Here is a 9,474-nt window from a genome sequence, read left to right as displayed (position 1 = left end):
CCTACTTCTTCCCTCGCTACAAATGATTCAAAAGTCATGGATGAATACTCGACCAGAATGCGTCTCTCATTCAAATGAAGGATTATTTGTATCTGACATTTACAGTCATTTGTAAAGAAAACTTTTATATTCGTGAGAGACTATAAATTATGTTTCTCTTGGGTAATTTACTTGCAAAAATTAGAATTTTATGGTTAACTGTTAATATGTTTTAACACCGCTATAAAATTAAATAAGATTCTTAAATCGAAGGCCTAAAGTAATATTACAAGCGATAACAAATTACGAAGAAGCGTAAGAAGGAAATTTGTATAAAATAAACTATCTGTATACATCTACGCCCTATAAAAATGATGCAAAATTGTTACATAAGAAAACAAAATTTTGTACAATGCAGGAAATATTATGTTTCTCTTCATTTGAGTGCATAGTGGTTCAATTTCAGCATATATTATCAAATGGTAGATAAAGGAAATGCATTATGTATAGGAAAATCGTTAGTAACGTGCTGAAGAAATTAATTATCCGGAAATGCTCAAAGTGTACAAGAAAGGAATTTATGTCATCTTGAAGACCTGACTATTTCCAGCACAGTTGTTTGCGTTTGGGCGGTTATATATATTTCAAAATAAAAATTTCATCAGCAGTTACAGACATCTTAAACACGGTGTTTTACGAGTATATCTATCAATTTAATATTATGGTTTATTATTGTTTCGATTATAAGTCAATATATTATTTTCGCCTCATTTTATGGATTGATTTTTACGGTTTTTTTACGAAGCTACGTAAAATGTCACTACTGTAACAGACGCAAGAGAATATCAGTGGAAGAATAAACAAAATATTTCAGTAACGTTTCAGTTTACCGGGTCGGAATGCTGCCCAACAACACTGATCAAACACACAAGACTGCGTAGGGCGTAGGCGACTCAGCGGGCAGTTGTGAGAAGAGTGGAAACATGCGTTGTGACATGAAGGGCTTGCATGGGTACACTGTTTAGGTTTTTGAAGTTTGTAGCATTTTATTAACTCTCTGACACCACAACGTTGCTTTTTTCATGTCCTTTTGTCGTTACATATATATATCTTAACTACTTATTTAACTAAATTAATTGAATAAATATATACAGGGCGTTTCTAATATGCAGTCTCAGAAGAACAGCACATGGCAGATGAAAATAAGTTATATAAATTAAGTAGGTGTAGGAATCTACCTTCTAACTTGCAGTCTTATCCCTCTAGTCAAGTGGGATAAAACACGTTTTAGTTATTGTACTCATATCGAAGCAGTGCGTCCTGTGATTCACAGAAATTGAATAGATACATTTGAAATATTTGGAGTGAATCATAGGTTGTACAGTAGTGGCAAAAAAACTGGACAGACCCTTGTAGCTGATTTCACAGCCTTGTTCACTCCAGAGCACGATAGCCTGCTAACTAAGACTTTCGTGGTTCGAATCCTGTCTGGGAACGAAACTTTTTTTTTTTGTTCCTTATTCAAATTTATTCCCAATACTTTTCGATTGCTGGTAAAATTCATGTTCTGGGAATAATAAGTTAATTAAGTAGTAAATTATCGCCGCAATCGAAAAGTATTGGGAATAAATTTGAATAAGGAACAAAAAAAGAGTTTCCTTCTCAGGCAGGATTCGAACCACGAAAGTCTTAGTTACCAGTCTATCGTGCCCTGGAGTGAACAAGGCTCTGAAATCAGCTACAAGGGTCTGTCCAGTTTTTTTGCCACTACTGTACACAATAGTGGAGTTGGAAATCAAAGTATTCGTAGAAGACCTGCACTACAGCTGCTTTGTCCAACACAAATCTCATATTATTTACTAAGAATCGATGTCCGAGCCTTTCTGTTGCACGCAGTCAGTCAACAGATACTGTTGTGTCTGATATTTCGTTGAAAAATATTATTATTAATATCTATCAAACAACACAAGCTCCACACAGTTTACAAACTTGTGACGTATATCAACTATTCAGATGAATTGTCAAGTTTATTTAGCACTTAGAGATAATAATTAGTGATGCTATGGTTAATATTAACTCGAGAGTTACTCTGGTCTGTAATTCCCTGCCCGCTGCTGTATGACAACAATGAATACGTAGAACGGAGGAAGAAACTGCATTCCTCGGGCATCCCGTCTGGCTACAGTGACTAACTCGGCGCAACCTCAGCTGTTTCAGACCTGTAGTAGTTTCTCCTACCATTCTTATTTTCTCCCCGCCTCACACTTTTCTTTTCTTCACTACTGTCACTCTCTTTTTTATCTTTCATTCTTCATCTTTTCTTTCTTTCATTCTTCCATTCTCATTTCTTTTTTCTTATTTATTCTCCGCTGTCTCACTTCTTTTTTCTTTCTCATTCCTTTTTCCAGCCTTCATTTTTATTTTCCATTTTCTCTACATCCTTCTTTTTCTTTTATCATTCTATTCTTTTTTCTCATTTTTCTTTCAATCCTCCTGTACTTTCTTCTTCCATTTTTTTCTTTTTCCCTTCACCCTTTTCCTTTTTTGTTCTTTCATTTTCCTATTTCTTTATATTTTTCCTTTATTCCCCTTTTTCTTTTTTTCTTAATCTTTTTTATTCTATTATTTTTTCATTCTTATTTTTACTTTTATTTATTTTTCTTTCTCTCCTCATTCTCCATTTTTCAATTTTTTATTTTCATTCTTTCATTCTTATGTTTCTTTTTTCATTATTTTCCTTCCTCTTTCATTCTCATTTTTTCTTTTTTCCTTCATTCGTCTTCTTTTTTCATTATTTCTCTTTTTTCACTTCATTCTTCTTTTCCTTCATTCTTTTATTACGTTTCCCTTCAATTCTTTTTCTCTTCTTTCCTTCATTCTCCTTTTTCTCTTCTTCATTCACTATTTTTCTATTTTCTTTTATTATTTTTTCTTTTATTCTTTTTTTTCATTCTTCTTTTTGTTTTTCATTAGTTTTTCTTTTTCTTTCATTAATTTATTTCTCTTTTCTTTTCCCTTCTTTCTTTTCCCTTTATTTTCTTTTCTCTTTATCATATTTCTTTTCTTACCTTATTTTCTTTACATCTTCACATCCCTTTCCTTTTCTTCCCATTCTTCATTAATCACTGCAGTTCCTTATTTGTCCGTTCTCTCTTTTTCTGCTGTTTATTTACATCATAAGCTTAGTTAACTCCGTCATCACAAAGCCACTAAAAATTTAGAACTATCTGCGTGCTTGGAAATGACGCTGGATCGAAGTGCGATCGCTCCGGCCGCAGTTTCCGTGTTCAGTGGGAGGGGGGCGCTGGATGACACATCCGACGCCGTGCTCGCAGTCAGTTGTCGTTTTACCGCCGCGCGGTTCAGGCCGTCGCGTTTGAATTCGTAACAAGTGACAAGCGTGTGTGCTTACACCTGCAGCAACAGGGTGTTCTACAGGACGAATCTTCTCGCTCTCACAGTTGTGTAGTGTGATCAGGAATAACAGTTTCGTGGTGTCAGTGGTGGCTCGTCTATGTCTCCTTCGCATCACAGCTGAGGCGTGAGTATGCTGTCACTATCTATTACTTTATTAGTTTCGTGGCGTGTAATCCCACGGTTGACTTGCTTCGTGACTCATACCATACAAGACGGATCTAACACCCCACGATTTTTCTATGTTGCAATTTTCTCTCCTGAGCATCACTATTATCACCAGCGTTATTGTCGTCCACAAGAATTAAGCCATTAGGACTGATGCGATTCAATTTTTATTTTTTCTTTTCCAATATTTCTTCTTCCAGAAGATCTGTAAACTGTTAATTGTAACTTTTGGAATATCATCGTCAGTTATTATTTCAATGCATCCCTCCCATTTGACCCTATAGATATTTTTTGCATTAATTTAAAAATGTGTAATTATTCACAGATAGAGCCTACCTTCTTACTTAGAAATACATATCTCGTTATTTTTATGTGAAAACGGCATTTCTATCACTTTAATTTCATTTTGTCAGAATTGAGAATTTATAGATATAGGCCTACAACATGGGTACTGCCATAACTTTAGAAAAAGGAAATAAAATTGAATTTCTATATTGTGCCTCACAAATAACCGAATTTAAATATATGAACTCATTTATGCTACTAGAGCTATCTTCATTTCATATAATCTTATTATTACACATTATAATCAAGATAGCTGAAATCAGTGGTGTATTTCTAAACAAAAAATTGCCCTGGCTCTGGAATTTCTGTAGTACTGATTGTAGTTGTCTTCGTCGTCGTCGTCGTCTTCATCATCACCATTTCCGCAGGAATATTTATGGAATGTTAGACAAAAATATATAGTTTCGACATTGTTAGGTCTGCGGAGTAGATCTCATTATGAAATAGTTTAAATATGAATTAAATGTGACTTTTTATAAATCCAAAATTTGACTATAATATGAAAATAATAAAAGTACCCTGGCGCCTCCTAGCCTGGAAAAATAGTACCCTGGTGCGCCAGGGCCCGCCAGGCCTGAAATACACCCCTGGCTGAAATTCTTTGTTGATATTTTCATAAAGAGCAATTTTTGTTCTAACTCTTCAGGGAATAATAATTTTTATATTATTTATTGATATCATTAAATTATAATCATAAGTGTCATAACATATTTTGCTTAACTCAAACCACGGCTTTTTGTAAATTATCTTCAGAACTAAATAATCAACAATGCGTATTCCATCTAAAACATACTTATTTTAACAACAAATAGTTATTAAATAATAGCCTAATCTGCTCTCGAACAGAGAATGACCTCAAGGATTCAGAAATATCAATTAAAAGATATCTGTAAATTAAACTTACTATAAAACAGTGAAATTTACTTAGATTTTACACTTCAGAACAAGTTATAAAAACATTTAACAAAATACAAAATACACTATATTACATATATTAATTAATTCCATTTCATTCCATTTATTCCATTTCATTCCATTTATTCCATTTCATTCGATCATTCCATTTCATTCAATCATTCCATTCCATTCATCCAATCATTCCATTCCATTCATCCAATCATTCCATTCCATTCATCCAATCATTCCATTCCATTCATTCAATCATTCCATTTCATTAATTAATTAATTAATTAATTCATTCATTCATTCACTCATTCCATTTCATTTACTCATTCCATTTCATTCAATCATTTCATTTCATTTCATTCATTCCATCATTTCATTCATTCCATTTCATACAATCATTCCATTTCATTCATTCCATTTCATTCATCATTCCACTTCATTCATTTATTCATTCATTCCATTCATTTCCATCCAATTTCTATATCTCCCACTAGAGCAAAGGGCGGAAGAGAACACTTTCCATCGGATCAGGTTTTTGGCCAGATGTTTTATTTATTATTATTATTACACATAGGCCTATAAGTGACATAATAAACTAACCATTAAAATATAAATGATATTGTAAAATTTTCAACGAGTCCTTGACAATTTAGAGAACAATTTGGTAAACTTCAAAAATAATTGTAGGCCTATTTTTTAATAATTCAAGTGCACTGACAGTAAATTTCGAAACAACCTGTAGCCACAAATAATAATACAATGCTTATAATTCTAACTTCTAGATCTGTTATTAATGTGTGAATTAAAAATGAACGGTAGTAATTAGCACATGTCCCGCGCCGTAGTGTAGTGGTCTAAAGCATCACGTCTGGACTCGCGTTGCGGAATGAGCGCTGGTTCGAGTACTCATTGGGGAGGAATTTTCTGCTGAAATTTCGGCCAGGGTATGGGAGGACCAGTGTTCATCCAGCATTGTTATAAATTTGGAGAACTACGACAAGTAGCGAAATTCGGTTTCATAAATCAGTTATAATGGCTGACCACACGTTACCCCCTTTCTGGTTGGATGATCGTTAACCTTTGTTGAGACATGTGAACATGAAGCCAGCAGTATACGGGTCGGCCTTGGCCCTTCATGGTCTGTCGCGCCACTTCTGCGTCTTTGATTTACTGCTGTGATTTTATTTTGTATTTCTTTAAAACCTGCATCAGCTGTAATTTTGTCATTGTTTCTCCTTCAAAGTTACTTATTTGAGTATTTACAGACTTTCTATAAGAATAAAAAAATCATCATAGACGCCAAGGAAAAATTATTATTTTTCTCTTAAATGTTCCGTGAAGCTTATGGTTGCGATTTGGCTAGTGGTTCAATTTTATCGTTTAATGTTACTTAAATTACTCTTTAAAGACAGTTTTATGAGACGGAAAGTCGATTGGTTTTCAAATGCCTCCAGATGCAGAAAATGGAAACAAACATATTCTTCAGTAATTAGGACTTTCCTGGACTCTTCTAGTCTGGCAATGTTTAATTTTATTTCTGATATGACGGTTCAATAGAAAATCAGTATTATACAAGTGTTAAAAGAGTGTATCTAACAATGAAAAAAAAAGAATCATTCATCAGATGACTGAAAGACAAGCGAAGGTAACTATCAGAATCCAACTGAAGCAAGGACGAGCCCTCTAAATGAACGCATTCAATTAAAATTTGCTGCGATCTAGACACACATTACAGCACTATTTCCCATGTTGACAGAAAAAGTGAGTCAGAAGTACTGGAAACATATTTGTAACTCCAATTGCTGTTAGAAGTGAACGACATTTTTATGTGAGAAAATTGCAGTGAGTGGGAATAATTCACTTGTAAGAAAGGATTTGAGTTTGTACGAAACAACTTACATTATGCCTACATTGTAACAGTGCTTTTTTAAATTTTTAGTTGATTATTTAATGACACTGTAGTACCTAATAGATTATTTAGTGTCGATGAAATTGGTAATAGCAAAATAGTATTTCAGATTTGCTATGTGATTACCTGACATTCGCCTTAGAGTTGGGGAAAACCTCGGAAAAACCCCAACCAGATAACAGCCTAAGCGGGAACCGAACTCACGCTCAAGCGCAGCTCCGAAGCAGCAGACAAAGGTGCCTACCGTCTGAGCTACGCCTATGGCTTTAACAGTAGGTAAAAATAGTTATTTATGATACTACTTCATAAAATGGTGTTTTTGGCACTAGTATAAAGTTTATAAAACGAGGCGTAGTCGATCACACGAGAAAAAAAAACACTTCCGGAACGCGTGATATACGATGTTTTTACGACAGTAAAATGAAAATAAAGTAATGTATAGTCTAAAAACTACATTTTGAAGTTATTCGGATTTTAGATTTCATGTCTTAAAAAAACTAAGATCGAGAATAGAGTAAACATCAATGTAACTTCCATAGTTACGAAAATAAAGAAATAATAATAATTGCGTTTTTATGTGTAATTTGGAAAAAAAATCGAAAGTTAAGCTCGTATAATTTATGAAGTGGAGGAGTTCGCTGTATCGGAGTTGATGTCAGAAATGTCGAAGAACATAGAGCCTACAATGCGCAATATGAGAAGTTCATGAACTGGTGTTAGAAGAAAAGTGTTAATGGTAATAACGAAACTGTCCTGCTGGCCTACTTATGAACATGCGAACTGAAAAGTTAACTTTGTGGTTACATTATTCAATGTTAAAATCGACGCTGTTAGTAAGGCAAACGTCTACATCTGGAAGTTTGCAAAATGGATCGCTTTTCTTAGAAGAAAAGGTGACGGTTTCCAGTGGCGTAGCATAAAATTTTGAGCAGGGGAAGCTAACTCAAGTTGTCTTTCATGCAATATGAGAAAACGTATTACAAAAATACAGTCTTAAAATAAATAGTAGTCAATGTCAAGTCAGCAGTCGAAGATTGATTGGAACATCGTAAGTAACACCAATAAGGCATGACGTCAAATGATACGTAGTAAAATATGATTTCACGGTTTACACATATCTCTTAACAAATAGACACGTATACGTATAACATTAGCTCACTCCCTGTCATACTTAGAGAAATCACAATATTAACGGTCAACAGATGCAGTATTAGTATCATTACGTAAGTATGCGTCTGTCTTTTGGTTGTGTTCTTCATTGACAGCAAGGGAGTCGGTCATTTGTTTTTTTAAGTCACACTTTTGTTCGTAAGTCAGTCTTGATAATACAATTGACCTAAAAAAATTCAAGTAAATTAGTGTCAGGAACTGTTATTTCGCTCATTATTTATTATATCAGCCACAATGCACACTAACACTTCAACTGAACACAACTGACGAAAAGGGATAACTCGGAAACTACTTATTTTAAAAATGTTAAAGCTAGCTTCTTGCGAGCCTTGCGACTAGGGTAGTTTAGTTAGAAAGGGATGGAAAATCTGCGGGGTGGATTACACAGAAGAAACCAGTCTGCTTGGAAGCTGGTGTGTGCAGGCTTCTTGTTTACTGCTCCATCACAAATCATCCTGACCTGCCGCATCACAATATTTAACGCGTAAATATAAATTCTATTAAAATTAATAAATAATTTTCTCCATAAACTGCAGGTTTATTATGAAATTATTATTAACTGGGGGGGGGGGCTAAGCTTTTTAGCTTACATTGACGCTACGCCACTGACGGTTTCCTGCCAAAAAAATTCGAAAATTTTAAATTCAGAAAACAAAGGATCCACTTCCCGACCTCCTTCTCTTAGGGTGTTCTTAGAGGTACTGGAATAAATGTATCTAACTGCAAGATACGCATAACTGCTTTGAGTCTGTAACACATTTACGTCTCTGCGGAGAATTTAGTGTTACATTTAGAGTTTGTGACTGAATAAAATTTTAACATTCAATATTGTATTTTTTTCCAGTAGGCCTAGTTGCTTTAAGTAAATACCAGTTTTTTTTTTCTGAAGAGTCACTTTGCACAATGCGTAAAATACAACTTTACTGAATGTCATACAGAAACGTTATTTTCCAGTTTCAATGAAAGCAAATTAAATATATGCACTGTTCTTTTAAATAACTTTAACAAAAAATTATGGCAACATGAAAAGAGAGTTCTCAAAATAAATATGTATACGTATTATAAATATACTGACCAAACACCTAAGACCACATCCTTTTCCGTATGCGAAAACAATATCCACTCTTATAATTTATTAATATTCATATCCCTATTTGAGGATTTGTTAAGTTTTAAAATTTACTTCTTCAGTTAATTCAGCTACAAGTTTAAGGGGTTAGGTGTAGTTTAAGTCCTTTAAAAATACATTTTTCAATCTTTCTTGCACAAATTCATTCATTCATTTAGTGTTCTGCCCAAGGGCGGGTCTTTCACTGCAAACCCAGCTTTCTCCACTCTTTCCTATTTTATGCCTCTCTCTTCATTTCCTCATATGCTCCATATATCTTAATGCCGTCTATCATATGATATCTTCTTCTACCCCGAACTCTTCTCCCGTTCACCATTCCTTCCAGTGCATCCTTCAGTTTCTTCTCAGACAGTGACCCAACCAATTCCTTTTCCTCTTCCTGATCAGTTTCAGCATCATTCTTTCTTCACCCACTCTTTTCCACACAGCTTCATTTCTTATTCTGTCTGTTCAC

General features: G+C 34.2%; 1 protein-coding gene across 5 annotated transcripts in view; it reads left to right on the top strand.

The window, feature by feature from the left end:
• Positions 1 to 3,297: 3,297 nt before the first annotated feature.
• LOC138705930 (metabotropic glutamate receptor 6-like) overlaps positions 3,298 to 9,474 on the top strand; it is a 114,940-nt gene continuing 108,763 nt past the window's right edge. For 4 of the 5 annotated variants that reach the window (XM_069834724.1, XM_069834723.1, XM_069834722.1 and 1 more), the window contains exon 1: positions 3,389 to 3,520. The gene's annotated coding sequence lies outside the window, so the exon portion shown is untranslated. Of the gene's footprint in view, positions 3,521 to 9,474 lie in introns of all 5 variants that reach the window. The other variant, XM_069834721.1, reaches the window with a different exon arrangement.

Source organism: Periplaneta americana, chromosome 9, assembly GCF_040183065.1.
Source record: "Periplaneta americana isolate PAMFEO1 chromosome 9, P.americana_PAMFEO1_priV1, whole genome shotgun sequence".
Lineage (NCBI taxonomy): Eukaryota > Metazoa > Arthropoda > Insecta > Blattodea > Blattidae > Periplaneta > Periplaneta americana.
This window is presented reverse-complemented; position numbering and strand designations above follow the sequence as displayed.